The 16059-nt window shown below is 39.3% G+C and overlaps 1 long non-coding RNA gene across 1 annotated transcript in view; it reads left to right on the forward strand.

The window, feature by feature from the left end:
* LOC129619917 (uncharacterized) overlaps nucleotides 1–11244 on the forward strand; it is a 200582-nt gene extending 189338 nt beyond the window's left edge. Inside the window, exon 3 of the long non-coding RNA XR_008698288.1 lies at nucleotides 11086–11244. This is a non-coding gene — a long non-coding RNA (uncharacterized LOC129619917). The remainder of the gene's footprint in view (nucleotides 1–11085) is intronic.
* The last annotated feature ends 4815 nt before the right edge of the window (nucleotides 11245–16059 follow it).

Below are 16059 nucleotides of genomic sequence, written 5' to 3' on the forward strand. Positions count from 1 at the left end.
CTTGGAGCTGAGGTCTTAACTTCTGTGTGTTCGGTAATCTTTGTTGGGCTCTGCTGGGAGCCCTGATTTTGGGTCAGTCTGGAGCTGGGGTAGCTGAAGAGGGATGGATGAAAGGGGGCTGGCCCACTGCACTCAGACCCCACCAGTTTCACTGTTGTTCCCTCACTCATATATTCACTGGGTAAAACTTCTTAGCTCCCACCAGGCTCCATGTACTAGGCAAGTGATGGAGTTACAATAGATCTCTGCCCTCAGGGGACTCATACTGACAAGTGCAAATACAGAATTGCAATCTAATGTGATAGGTGAAAGACAAAGAGATTAGTTTACCTTAACAATTTAATTTTTTTAGGGGTGGGTGGGCATGCATTTTGTATACTAATGGAAAGTACAGCTAGAATTCTTCAAAGGTCAATTGGTATAGGGATCTGAAGCTCATCAAGGACTGAAGGTTAGAGGTATAGGGTTGTAAGCTGAGGTATAGGATTGTTGCTGAATCTGAAGCTCCAGTACTTTGGCCACCTGATGCAAAGAGTAGACTCACTGGAAAAGATGCTGATGCTTGGGAAGACCGAAGGCAAAAGGAGAAGGGGGCAGCAGAGGATGAGATAGTTAGATAGTATCACCGACTCAATGGACATGAATTTGGGCAAACTCTGGGAGATAGTAGGGTTTCCATGGTGGCTCAGATGGTAAAGAATCTGCAGGCAGTACAGGAGACCTGGGTTTGATCCCTGGGTCAGCAAGATCCCCTGGAGAAGAGAATGGCAATCCATTCCAGTGTTCTTGCCTGGAGAATCCCATGGACAGAGGAGGCAGGGGGGCTATAGACCATAGCATCACAAAGAGTTGGACATGACTGAAGCAACTTAGCACACATGCACACAAATAGTATTTTACTGCTATCCTATAGACAGGCCACTGGAATCCAGAGAACTTGAGTCATTAAAGCACAGTCACTCAGCTACTCAGGACGAAGCTCAGACTTCAAAGCAGAATTCTGACGCAGCCCTCTCTCTAGGTACATACAGAATTGGAAAATTGTGTGTGGATGATCTCTTTTGATACAGTGATTATTTAAAAGGATGACCAACATAATCATTTGTTATTAGCTGTGCTTTTCAGGTTCTAACAGAACAATTAAAAAGAAAATGCAGGGTCTTCTCTTCTTTATAAGAGTAAAATGTTTAATAATGGTCATAAATTATTTGTTTGACATTAGATCAGTATTAGTCTAAGTTGGGTTCCTTTGGGCTCTTTGGTCCAGGGGAAAACTCAAAGCTGAGGCAAAAGTCAGACAATATCTGAGAAAACGTGTATTTCACAGCAATACTAAGTTTTGATGTATACGGCAATTTCACTTAATAATTCAAAAATAGCATTTAACATATAAAAGCTGAACCTCAGATTTTTTTTTTCTCCAAAGTGTGCTTGTCCCCAGTCTTCAGTTCCTCCAACATTCCCTAGGCCTTAATTAAATAAGAGCAGGAGAGAGCATTGGGCTTGGGTTCAGGATAAATATCCCCGGCTTGAACAGGAGATGTTACTTTAATGACTTGGAATACATCCAGAAAGCTCACACTGGCTAGCAGGCAAATCTGACAGCTACTGCATCTCACAGCAGTAACATTCTAACCAATTAGAAGCAGAGCTAGAAATAATGGTTTGTCACTGAGTGGTGTTTCAGAAACCTATCGGTCCAGATTAACCAGAGGATTAACTTTTCTAACTGAATTTAAAGGTCACGGGGAGCTGACTTTAATGAAAGAAAGAGAAAAGCATTCAATTAGAAGGGGGAAGACTTACACAGAGAAATTAGGTTAATAGATCTGGCTTTATTATTTATAGGCAACTAACCAAATTGCTGTCTTACTTTGTGGCAGGAGTTCACAGTCAAGGATAAATATGTTCAGTATAAGAAAGTTAAATGAGCAATCAGGTGTTTCTAAGGGAGTCCTTTAGTGGGAAGGGCATAGATGGCCTTCCAACATCTGAAAGTATGTTTATTTTTTTTAAAAAATGATTCTTGCTAGGTAAGAAAAGAATCATTGGTAAACCAGCATGGTAAACCAGCATACTTTAGACTGATACTCTGATAGGGATCAATGCCAAGCGCTCACACCTGAGATCAACTCATCAGACGATGCTTGCATGGATAAGACCACACCAGTAGCCCTTTATTTTTCTTTTCTATTTTTTTAAATTAATTTTTATTGGAGTATAGTTGCTTTACAAAGTTTAGTTTCTACTGTACAACAAAATGAACCAACCACACATATACATATATTCCCTCCCTTTTGGACTTCCTTCCCATTCAGGTCACCACAGTGCGGTCAATAGAGTTCCCTGCACTATACAGTGTGTTCTTGTTAGTTACCTGTTTTATGCATAGTATCAATAGTGTATATGTGTCAATCCCAATCGCCCAATTTCTCACATTCTTATCAGGGCCACTGAAACACGTGCATGAAAAGAAGTCTTTGGTGCCACTGGCAGAGCTTTTCACTGACGTATGTATGATGGATGACTTTTCCTTGCCAAAAAGACTTTTCCTCCAAGATTCACTCTTCCCTCTGTAAACTACCCTCACAGCCACCCCCTGTATGTGCATCTCCTTCTCACCCACAAAGTGAAGGCAGTTTGCTATGGGTGGGAGGACCTTGGGCTGGACCTTTGATGAATTATTGATGTGCAGTTAAGTGTTAAAACGATCTCCTGCTTATGCTACTTCCTGTCCCTACCACATAGTAGGGTTTTTTAAATTAAAAATATTTTTAAGGTTTTTTAAAAAAATTTCTTAAAAAATTTCTAAAGTCTTTATTGACTTTGCTGCAATATTGCTTCTGTTGTTTTATGTTTCAGTTTTTTTTTTTTTTGATCTCGAGGCATGTGGGATCTTAGCTCCCCAACCAGGGATCCAACCTGCACCCCCTGCACTGGAAGGCAAAGTCTTAACTGCTAGACCACCAGAGGAGTCTCCATAGTAGTTTTAATAAACATTGTGCAGAGAGGGTTGGGTGTAGCAGGTAATTGAAGGGAAAGAAGGGGAAGAAAGCTAGTCCAAGAGAGGGAAGATGTTGCTACTGACTGCAAGGGATTAGAATGGCCAAATAACCGAGTCAATGTCAATTCTGTCCTTTATGTATAGAACTTGCACTGCATTCTGGAACTGGATTTCAAGAGCAGGATTTTGATGTGAACAGGAGCTTCAAGTTAGAGGTGTGTGAAGAATCTTCTAGAACTATGACCCCTCTTCTTGATTATTTAAGGAGACCCCTTTGATCCCTCTGGGTGATATGTGTCAACTGTCCCTCAACAGGCACCATTTGATCCTACTGAAGCCAGGCAGGGAGTAGAGTTTCAGGCAGGATCTGAGATCTTACATTGGATCCAGTCACAGATGTACGGGGCCCCGTCCATTTTCTGGACTCTCCCCTCTGGTTGGTTGGTCGGATGTTCAGTCTGGCTGAGATGTTTCAATGAATGAGGCTGTTGTTGTTCAGTAGCTAAGGCATGTCGGACTCTGCGACCCCAGGGACTGCAGCTGCCAGGCTCCTCTGTCCTCCACTATCTCCCAGAGTTTGCTTGGATTCCTGTCCACTGAGTCAGTGATGCCATCTAACCATCTCATCTTCTGCTGCCCTGTTCTTTTGCCTTCAATCTTTCCCAGAATGGAATGGGACTGAGTACTCATTAAAAGCTCCTTGTGGGTGGAAACCAGATTTTATACCAATATTCAAGGATAATTTTTGATTGGAGTGCTCTGATTTGACTGACTGTTAAGAGGTCAAATGCTTTTGTACCCGTGATTAGTGGCTGCTGCCACAAACACCCTTCCACCCCACACCCACTGCTCCCACCCTCACTATCCTGGCCTCTCTCTCTCACTATCCAGCAGCTAAAAACCTGGCCCAAAGGGGACCCCAGGACTCTGAACTGCAACTGCAACCAATGCCCGTGCTTAGGGTCAGTGCTGAACACTTTGAATATCACTCTTGTCCACCTGTGTAGGCAGCTCTTAGTCGTCACCAGCCTCTGTTCTGTGTGTCCCCTCACTGTCTCGGTTTGGAGGGACAACCTCACTGATTCCTATTCACTCAGAAACACACACATAAATGACCTGTCGCTGTCAAGGCCACCCCTTGGTGAACAGTTGGTGAACTGTTCAGCCTGTGTACACCAAGGGTAGGCCTGTATCTCCCAAAGGGATGCTTCAAGTTACTGTTATCTGGCTTATTTAGATGTGGAGGCAATCAAACTAGTTTTCTTCACATAAAATATGCTTTCTGAATTATTTAAATTGGCTAGTTAAGGGGACTGAATGAACCGGATAACTGACCATCTCACATCATTCTAGGTAGTCCTTTTGTTAGCATTGTACAGAGAGAGACATGAGCATTTCAAACATTCTTAGCAAGAGCAAAATTCCTTTGTTGATAGTTTATTTTTCTAAGCCAGTCATTTAAGTTTTCTTCCTTTAAAATCTTAAGAACTCAAATCAAATTAAAAAAAAAAATCTTAAGAACTCAAATCATAAGAAAGAACTGGGACCAAATTAACTGATAAAGTTTCCTATTTTAAACCCCTCATAAAAAGCAGTTGTTCTTCTAGTGACCTGTCATCTGAAGCTGAAGTTATTCCTCTTGTATGGGGGATCAGGAAGCTGACCAGCATTGGTTCCACTTCTGAGACGAAGCTGAGCTGCAGTTGATAGGTTTTGGAACAAGCACACTTAGCAGATGCTGATGGAATTCCTATTGTGAGCCATGCACTTTTCTGAGTGGTAGGAATTCAGCAATAAGCAGAACAAAGCCCCTTCTTCCTGGGTCTTAAAATCATCCCAAACTACTATGATGTTTGCAGAAAAAGGATCAGAAATTCCCTAGATGTTTTGAGGATCTTAAAAAAATTCTTCCAAACTGTTTTTTTATCTTATTTTTTTGTTTGTTCCAGTGACCCTCTTTTCTAATATATATTTTATCCTGGCCAGAGATGAGCAAACATGGAAAGAAGAAAAAAAAAAAAAACCTCAGGAAGATTCTTCTGGTTATATTTGCCATTTATTTATGCTACAGATCTGTGGCTCAGATGGTAAAACATCTGCCTGCAATGCAGGAGACCTGGGTTCAATCCCTGAGTTGGGAAGATCCACTGGAGAAGGGAATGGCTACCCACTCTAGTATTCCTGCATGGAAAATCCCATGGACAGAGGAACCTGGTGGGCTACAGTCCATGGGGTCACAAAGAATTGGACACTACTGAGCGACTAATGCTTTCACTTCCACTATGCTACAAATCGTTGGGTGTAAACTACCCTTCTCCTCATCTATTTTTCACAAAAGGAACACCTTATTTGTTGGCTTTGGTAAGATGCACAGTGCTTAGAAGGATGTGTCTGTCCTAGAATCTCTGTGCCCTGGACTTGACCATCTCTTGTACTGGAAAGCTCTTCCCAAAACACACTCCTTTGGCATGTTTTTCCTCCATATGTGGTATATCCTTTAAAACTGAGGATTTACAGCCATGTGTAGACCACCCATTCTTCAAAGCCCTGCTCAAACATGACTTGCTCCAGGAGTCCCTCCTGCTCAGAGTCCCTGGGATGGAGTTCATTTCTCTTCCTTCTCCCCTGGCTCATTATTTACCATTTCCTCCGGTCTATCATGAATTAGGGTTCTCTGTATGCAACTGCCCCTTTCTCTAAAGCATGAGCTTCTAAAGGACTAGGACTCTATTTGAATCATTTTTGTATTTCCCAGAGCAGCCAGCACAGTGAGTTACACAGAATAGTCACTTAATAAATGCTTATTGAACTGAATAGAATCAAATAATTTAGTGTCACTGCAATCCTTTATCACTGGTTTGAAAAGATGGAGAGGGAAGAAATTGGGTTAAGCTAATCATACTCATTGTTGCAATATACTCTATCAGACATAAAGGTGGTCCAATATATTTGTTCCAGTTTCTTATAGAATATTCCTTCAATTCGTAGATATACTGTATATTGGAGTGCAGAAGTGAATTACACATGAGGCCCCCTGTCTAAAGTATATGGATTTTACAGAATTGCCTAGGCTTCATGGGACCCCAAAAATGAGGGAAATAAAGCCCATCCAAGTTTCTTTGAAAGCCACTGGAGAGGAATAAAATACAAAAAGGTAATCATGCAGCAGCAGCAGCAACAACCAGACTCCCTAAGTTGTGTCAAACTGCCTGACTAGTTAGAGCCATGTTCAGGGCATCTCCTGCATTTTTCTCTACCCTTCTCTCCATTCCTCCTGCTGCCTTGGGAAGCTTGCTCTCATTAAAAGGGACGGGAAACTAGCCACATCATTACTTTCACTTAAGGCAGAGTTTAGCTGGTCGGCAACACACCACTGTCAGCAACAGCAGCCACTTTGGGATTTTGAGCCCTTATGGGCATCATGGTTTGGTTTGGGATTTTTATTTGTCTTACTTTGAAATTTACATGTCTTTAGAACAACTAAAATTCACAAGAACAAACTAATTAATGGATTCCATTTTTGACAGCTACAAGAAGACGGATGAGAAAGTAACATGCTTCTGGCAGCGTGTTATCAATTGGGAGGCAACAGTGCATTCCCTCTATGTGGAACAGTGAGCTGGAACCGACACTGACAGATGACACGGCCCTTTGACAGTGACGCCTGTAGGAGCTGACAGCTCCGCTTGCAGTCAGTCAAGTCCACGCTTCGCAGTGGAATTTTAACGGGCTTGATTTGCAGAATATGCTTTGCCTACTTCTCAGCTTGCAGTAGAAGTGAATAAAATTTTCAAAGCATTCACATTAAAAACTGGATTCTAGGATCTATGACCCAACCTTCTTCTTCCCTCAAAGCTAGGGGTAATAAAGGTAAATAAAATTTAATTTTAAAGAGCAAACAAACAAACAAAAAAATCCAAACCTATAAGACATCTAGGAAAGAAACAATTCTCTCCTTAAAGTTAGGTTTTCTATAAATCAATGTAATTCACATAATTCAAAATCCCTTAAGAAGGGCAAGATGCCAAATTTCCCAAGGTATTCATAATTTAATCATAAAATGTAAGTGTGAGTGGTGTGTATTCAAATAACAGATTAAAAGGACTGATTTCCTCAATTATGCTTTTAAAACTTATTGAATATTTTAAAAAGCTGGTTCCAAACATCAGAAATTATTTTCCTTTAAGGAAATAGTCTTATTCATTCACTTCTAGGTTTTAGGTCTTGCTTTTTATTTTACCTTTTTGCAATCTCCTCTCTTTGAACAAGAAGTGTACGAAGCTGATTTTCCTGTGTGTCTTTCATAAAGTTACTATTCTGTGTTTCAATTCCATTACCAATACAATATAGTTAATCACCCTGTTACCACCAGCATACCTCATAGGTTCAGAACAAGAAATAAGGGCACCTGGGATTGCAAACTAGTGACTCCAAGGCCAAAGTGGACTGGCAGGGGTGAATTTTTGCATTTGAATGCCCCTAGGCTGGGCAGGGACCCTCCAGTTTACATAGCCTCTGCTCTCTGTCTAATACTGTGTCTCTTACCACATTTATGTAACTTGCCTGAACTCTGAAGGCAGTTGAGTTTGTGACCGTGGCACCATCAACCAATGTATTCTCAATCCTCCTCATAGAAACACATAAAAATTCTAACATTGTTGACTTCAAAAGACTCACTATAAATGGAAGCAAGACATAGAACTGGATGACAGAGAGGGGCATATACAAATGAAATAAGCATGCAATTATGAAGAACAATTAAACTAAAAGGTAATATTGGCATACGATGCAAACTCTGTTCCAGATGTGATAAACTAACCTTGAACCACATACTGGAGTACTCCTAGCTAGTACCCCCGTCCTTCCCCACCACTCCTCTCCCAATAAGCAAACACATTGTAAAGAAGAGACTAGCTAGCCTTTCTTAAGTCAAGTGAAGAGATTCATTTGTGAGTCTTTTGGGTTATCTAGCCATTAGCAACCTATGGAGAAGGAGAGGGTGGGATGAATGGATAGAGTAGCATTGAAACATATATTACCATATGTAAAATAGATAGCCATACCATACCATATGTAAAATATTGGGATTTTCTGTATGATGCAGGGAGCTCAGCTCCGTGCTCTGTGATAACGTAGATGGGTGGGATGGGGTGGGAGGTGGGTGGGATGGGGTGGGAGGTGGGTGGGAGGGTCAAGAGGGAAGGGACATATGAACACCTATGTCTGATTCACGTTGAGATATGACAGAAACTAACACAATATTGTAATCATTTTCCATTTAAAAATAAATACATTTTAAAAAAGATAAGCAACCCAACTTTCACATATGTATGTGTGTATGTTTTAGTTCCTCAGTCATGTCTGACTCTTTGTGACCTCGTGGACTGTAGCCAGCTGCCAGGCTCCTCTTTACATAGATTTTTACATAAATCTTTACATAGATTTCTCCAGTAAAGAATAGTGGAGTGCGTTACCATTCCCTTCTCCACTGGATCTTCCTGACCCAGGGATTGAACCCAGGTCTCCTGCATTGCAGGCAGATTCTTTACCATGTGAACCACCAGAGAAGCCCTCACATATGTATAATTAATTATAAATGATTCAAAGAAGTGATAGGGAAGGCTTTTGTAGGAGAGATGAGTTTCTGAAATGTCTTGAAGGAAGAAAGGTTCATAGATTGGTGAAGGAAGCAAGTCATTTTAAGCAGAGAGAATGGTTTATGCTTAAGTTCAGAGATGAGATTGGAGCCCATACAGTTTGTAATGAGGAAAAGAAAAGGCTTGGGTTCCAGGATTAACTCCAAATATAAAGTATTACAGCATGCCATTTGGTGAGGAAAAGAATTTCACAGACTGTGTACAGAAGCCAAGCAAAATATAATGACCTTCCATTTATTTTATGGTAATTGGACTTTTATTTCATAAAGTAAGTACTGCTATTATACCATGAGCCATGATAAAAAGGAAAACTTTTCAGTTTACATTTCACCCATCATAACCTTGAATATTAAAATAAACTTACATGCTCCATTAACTAGAAAATAATTCCTTTCCATGCTTTGAATTTGCCTAGGGTGTGGTTCTCAGTGAGGACAAGTTCAATTGATATGCTTGAAGAATTCTAATTAAGAAACAAGGTAATTTCAAAAGTATGACGTTTAATGCATTACTAGCATCTTTTTAATGCATGCTTTTATTCCGTCCTTCAATTTCTTGAAACTCTATGTTTTTTTTTGAAGCTTAATTTTATGATTTTTGTATCAGTTAAACCTTACTGGTCAAACTCTTACTCCATGTGCATGTGTGAGAAGTCGCTCCAGTCATGTCCAACTCTTTGCGAGACTGTAGTCCTCCAGGCTCCTCTGTCCATGGGATTCTCCAGCAAGGATACTGTAGTGGGTTGCCATGCCCTCCTCCAGGGGATCTTCCTGATGCAGTGATCCAACCAGGGTCACTTGAGTCTCCTGCATTGGCAGGCAGGTTCTTTACCACTAGTGCCACCTGGGAAGCCCTGTTACCCCATAGATAAAAATTATCACAGGCTGATAAAGAGTATTTGATCAATGCCTAGTATGCTTAGAATAGTGTATTGATGAGGATTTGTCAGATATCCATGTGCTGTGTCTTGGTGGTACTCAAAAGAATTATTGGACATACTTTTTCTCGCTAATAAAGCAGTTGAGATATAAAATAGAAAAATGTAGAATATAGATTTCCTTATTAAATGAATGCTTCTTGTCATGTTTCTCTTTTTCTTTAATCTCTAAATAATTGGTTTTCATTTGCAAAGCCCTTAACTAATTATATGATGAAAAATACAAAATGGTTATAATATAGTCAGGTTACATAAGAGTTTTAAATAAGGTGGGTATTTTCTAAGGCAGTTATACATAATCATATAAATCTAATTATAAGAAAATTTCCCATTATAAATGGAAAAATGAGGGAATGAAAATTCAAATAAATCTGGTCAGAGTAAGAAAATAATAAAAATATTTCAATAATAGGAGTTAAAATAACCATCATTTTTATTGTTCTAGTTGGACAAATACAATAATGGAAATGTCCAAAGAAATTCTTCACAGATTCTTAATTAAATTTAAAGCAAAAATGCTCTGGATAATAGCTTTATACCTGATATTTTACTATCTGTGGAAATTTAAATGAAGTAGTCATTTATCTTTCAGCTTTGACTTTCAATTTTAAATGATGCTAATTTAATAGACACTTTTAAGAATGAAGTACAATTTAAGTGGTTTTTATAAAAGGGAACTTAGTTTTTCTATAAATGTGAAGAGAAACAAGACAGCATTTAAACAAATACCCCAAAAATGAAATGAAAGCTTCTTCTTAAGATTTTTAAGTATACATAAGATACTTTATTATTGAATTGAAATTAGTGTGTTTCAATCACAGAGAATGAGAAAGAAAGAGAGGGAGTGGGGGGAACTAACAAGTTTTTAAAAAACAATCAACTGTCTTTAAAGGAAAGTGAGTTGTGAGCAATGTAAATTCAACGCCCAAGATTTTGTACTTAATCATTATCTTTTTATTTTCTACTTTTCTGTCTTTGTTTAATGCTTTGTAAATTGACTTTCAGTTTTATAATTTTTACAAATGTGGAATGATAAATTTTGTTGTTGTTCAATTGCTAAGTTGTCTCCAACTCTCTGCAACTCCATGGACTGCAGCATGCTAGGCTTCCCTGTCCCTCACCATCTCCCGGAGTTTGCTCAAACTCATGTCCACTGAGTCAGTTAAGCACTGTCTTTTTGATGAGCTCTGTACACCCAAGTTATTTGTCTTATGATTTCCTTGGAAATTGTTGCATGGAATTATCTTGGTTGGCATATTCCTCAGAAGATAAAACTGAAAAAAAAAAAAATGGGACAAGAGCCTTGTTACTTAACAAGTCTGATGTTAAATAACACTTTTGTTTAGTAAGAACCACTTTGTAATATGTATAGCTAGTAATGAGTATATTATATAAAAATAGTCTTTGATTTTCAAACCTATTAATCCCATCAGTAATCATTTACTCTTTTTTTTTTTCTCCTTTCCCTAACATAATTTTGGGCTCAGTTACTTCACTGATGACCTTTTCACATCTTTTGGGAACTCCACTGAGTGGATTTCACAGGAGCCGAAGAAACCAAGACAATGCTGACTCAATATACTTGCCCTGTCTCTGTGCCCTCCACCCCTTTCTGTTTGTTCAAACTGCAGATTTCTTTCCTTCCCCTCTTGTTCATTTATTCAATAAATATTTATTGACTATGTGTTGGACTGTGCTCAATGCTAGAGAAACAGCTGTGTACAATATAGACTTGATCACTGCCTGCTGGGGCCTACAGTCTCTGCAGAGGCAACAACAAAAAATTATAAAGCAATATAAGGGATGCCATAAAGAGCCAACATAGGAGGGGAACCCAGAACAAAGGCCTGGGGGACTTTCTGTAGGAAAAAGCATAAGCAGACACCTAAAGGATGAAAGGGAATCGGTCAGTGACCTGGTGGAATGTGTTCCTGGAAGATGGTGCAGAGTATATCAAGGCCTATGCAAAAGAATGGGAAGGTGATTCACTATGTCTGAAATATAGGACAACTGTGAGGGAGTGGAGGTGGTGGTGGTGACATTGAAGCTGGCAGGTGTGCAAGGGCAAGGTCATTTGGGGCCTTGTAAACCAGTTTGAGTGAACTCCGGGAGTTGGTGATGGACAGGGAGGCCTGGTGTGCTGCAATTCATGGGGTCGCAGAGTCAGACGCGACTGAGTGACTGAACTGAACTGGACTGAAACCTTGCTAAGATTTAATCTTTAGATAAATGGGGAGCCATTCCAGGAGCTGCTATTTGAAGCACATATATGTTTTCTTCTTTTTTGAATTTTTTTGGTGTATAGTTGCTTTACTGTGTTGTGTTTGTTTCTGTTGTACAGCAAAGTGAATCACTATATGTATGCATATATTCCCTCTTTTTTGGATTTCCTTTCCATTTAGGTCACCACAGAGCACTGAGTAGGGTTCTCTGCTACTATCCGGTGGGTTCTCATTAGTTATCTATTTTACACATAGTAGTATATATATGTCAATTCCAATCTCCCATTTCATCCCATCTCCCCTTTCCCCTTGGTGTCCATATTTTTGTCCTCTATGTCTATATCTCTATTTCTGTTTTGCAAATAAGATCATTTTTAACATTTTTCTAGATTCCACAAATATGTATTAATATGTGATATTTGTTTTTCTGACTTAGCTCACACTGTATGACACTCTCTAGGCCCGCTCTACAAATGACCCAACTTCCTTCCTTTTTATGCCTGAGTAATATTCCATTGTGTATCTACACTAACCTTATTATCATGGCAAGAAAAGGGATTACAGACACTTAATTCCTTTTTTTGACAGATACCATATTGTCCTCTTCATCTCATTCTCCTGGGAGTGTGTGAAGGTGTATGTGTGTGTGCTGGTAGAAGAGAATTTCCCATTCTCTGGGGAAAATTGGGGTTCTCTCTGTCCTAAAATAGTCTTCCAAAGGCTTCTATATCACCTTGAATCCTTCAATTCTCTTTTCTAAAATAATTTTTTTAAGCACCTAGTATGTCTAGTCATTGCGCTAAGTATAGGAGGTACAACATTAGGCAAAAACAGACACACCATCTGCTCTTGGAATTGGCATCTCTGTTATAATTTCCTAAAGAAAACCCAGTGGTGGCTCAGATGGTAAAGAATCTGCCTGCAATGCAGGTGACCAGGGTTTGACCCCGGGTCAGGAAGAGCCCCTGGAGAAGGGAATGGCAACCCACTCCAGTATTCTTGCCTGGAGAATCCCATGGGCAGAGGAGCCTAGTGGGCTACAGTCCATGGCGTTGCAAAGAGTTGGACATGACTGAGCAACTAGTACTTTCAAAGAAAACCCTAAATAAGTAAATCACTGGTATTTTCCCAGTGATAATAAAAGTTTAGAAGTACAGAGAAACTTTCTTTTTCCCCCAAGAACACTTCAGAGAATACAGATCTGGATTGAAATGAATTATTGGCTCATATTTAAGCCCTGTTGACATGATGACAAATAAATATTTAGGCAAGTTATAAACTGATGTGTGAAGGCCACAGCAGTATCTTAACTTCTCTCTCTCTCCTCCCGGCTTCACTCAGAAATGTTTTGTGAAAATGTTTCAAACTGCTGTAGTATACTGTCACATTAAAGGCAGGTTTCCAGGGGGAAAAAAAGTGGCAGCAGCTTACTTGCCACCACAGAGATTAATGTTTTTCAGTTATTTATATCCTGTAGCATGTGACTTTATGGCATGCCTGAAGGTGTTAGAGCAGGAAAGAAGAGTAATACATGTGAGAAGGGCTTGAAACATACAACTAGAAAAAGAGAGACAGGAAGGTGGGAGAAGATAAAACGTATGCAGTTTTTCATAGGATTCAACGAGGAGGCATATTAATGAACTCAGCCTCACTGGCTGAATTCACATCCCATCGGTGATGTGTCTTAAGTGCTGATATAAAGAAAGGCTCTTTCTAAGCTTACAATAATTAGTCAATGAGTGTTTATGGACTATCTTTGTACTCCACGGCACAGAGACATACAAAAGAACAGAAATCCAATGAGGATGTGAAAGAATTTTGTTTTCTTTTAACTCCATGCCACTTGTTCCAGGTCTGGTTGAGAAGAGTTGTGGGGCCCTGTTTTGGGGGCACTGGTATCTTGAAAGATGCTCAGGGTCACGGCCCCCTCCCTATGGTTTTCCTGATGCAGTTCTGGGATCTCCTCACATTGACCAAAGTTTGGGCGAGTTGAAAAGGTCATTTATGCAATGAGGCTGCAGAGGCTATGATATGGAAACTTGTGGGATCGGGTTTCTTTCTCCTGGAGGCTTCACTGGCCAAACAGAAGTAGTGAGGACATTTTTTTTTTTTTTTTTAATTGAATTGAAAATACATTTGGGCAATGTTCCCAAACCTGGCTGTCTGTCAGAATCCCTGTAGGGACCTTTAAAACCTGTATTTTCCTGGCCTAGTACCAGGCTTTCTGAGTGACTCACGACCTTCAGAGGACCGGAATTTCACACTGTCAAAAGCTTTCAGAGTGAGTCCTATGCAGTCTGTCTTAGAACATGCTGGGGAAAGACTAAATAGTAACTCATCATACAACTGTGTGGTCTGACTCTAAACAGTTTTCTTCTGAATTTTGATTCAGTTCCACAATGATAATGTAAATATCTATCAACTGTTCTTTGGGAATCACTAATATACACAACCGCAATTTATTTTTCTTAATGTAGATTAGCGGTTATAGTCGTTAAATGTTTGAGCCTTCCACAAGTATTATCTTATTTGATGGTTACTGCAGACAGTCCTTGAGGTAGATACTATTATTATCCCATTTTACAGATGGAGACATTGAGGGCTAGGCAACTTAAATATCTTGACAAGTTCATGTTAGGATTTGAATTCCAAGTCAGTATAATGCAAGAGCCTGAGCTTCTAATTGCCCAGCCTATTGACTTTCTGTACATTTAATAAAGATGCAACTTAGAAGGAAATACTGTTCAATACTGTGCAGTGTATTGTTTAAACAGGAAAAAAATGATTAGCTTTCCGGGTAAAATACTTTCTGTGGATGACTTGCCTAAAGACTTTTTAAGTTAAAGTAGTCAGTGAGCAATGTGTAAGCTCCATTCAAAGGTAGGGATCCAAATTTAAAATGTTGCTGAATTAAATATTCATGAGTGTGAGTAGACAGTTATTTACATAGGTAGATGTGAACATAGCCAAAAATAGATGTCTATGATTTTTTTCCCTCAATCAAACTTTTCCTAGAATTCCTACTTTGATATATTTTAAGTGATTTATATTTACATCAATGCTGTGGTGATTATGCAATTCAAGGCTGGCAGATTTTAAGATACCTTCCAAATTTGCATGTGTCCAATAAAAACAAAAAACAAAATGACCTTGATGCAAATGATACACTTTATTGAATTATGGGAGAAATGTATGTGATCACAGATGAGGTTCCCCTGATTACTTGATTGTGCTTTTAAAAATTATCTATTTTCAGTACTTATCGCATAAAATAAGTGTTTTCATATAAGATAGTGTTGTTTGCTAACAATTCTGGTTTTGGCAAGAAAAGAAGGTGCCGAAGATAAGAAAGCATTTACAAAAAACCCACTGGAAACCAATAATGTACGTCATAATCTGGAAATTTCCTTGACTTGTTTTTACCATTTTTCAGTGTGACTCTGAGCAAGTTAATAAACCTCTTTGTACTTCAGCTTCCTTATCAGTAAACTAGGGTGGATGATAATACCCTCCTCATAGGGTGATCGAAGGATTAAAAAATATATATATAAAGGCAGTTTCAAGAGTACTTGTCACATCATGAGCCCTCAATACTATTGGCTTTTGTATTAATTCAGCAAATATTTACTGATTGCCAGTTGTAACAATAAGCTGACCATTTGGTGGATAATAATTGTGTTCAGTAAGAGTTTGTTGAATGAATCACCGACATGTCAAATAGAGGAGGCAGTATCAGGATACTGAAGGACAAGGCTTCTGGCCAGCATTATAAAAGCATTGCCAACCTACTCCCTCCTAGCTGAGAGTCTCCTTGATTCCTCAGTTAGGAGAGACCATGATTAATACCCATAATCAGTTGTTAAATAGTCTGATGTTGATGGAGTAGAAACATGATCTCCACTCCTCAGAATCACAGCCTTTAACTTTATTCTACCAAATCCTCCTTTTTCACCATTCCATAACATCTTCAACAGTCTCTTTCAGTTGAATAGAATCTATTCTTATTGAAATCTTCAGTTTCATATCCGAGTAACTGCTCATCCATTTTCTTCCCTTCTAGCACCAGCCTTTGATGGAAGAGCTTGGCTTCTTCTCACACTGGGTCTTGTTCTTCTCCCATGGATTGGCACAGAAAGGGGGGCAATGGAAAAGGACAAGCAGTCTCTTATTTTCCATGGTCTCCTCATTACTGTCTCTGCTTCCCTGGATGAGAATGAATGCCCATGAGATCCTCTAGGT

This window comes from Bubalus kerabau, chromosome 9 (assembly GCF_029407905.1).
Source record: "Bubalus kerabau isolate K-KA32 ecotype Philippines breed swamp buffalo chromosome 9, PCC_UOA_SB_1v2, whole genome shotgun sequence".
Taxonomy (NCBI): Eukaryota; Metazoa; Chordata; class Mammalia; order Artiodactyla; family Bovidae; genus Bubalus; species Bubalus kerabau.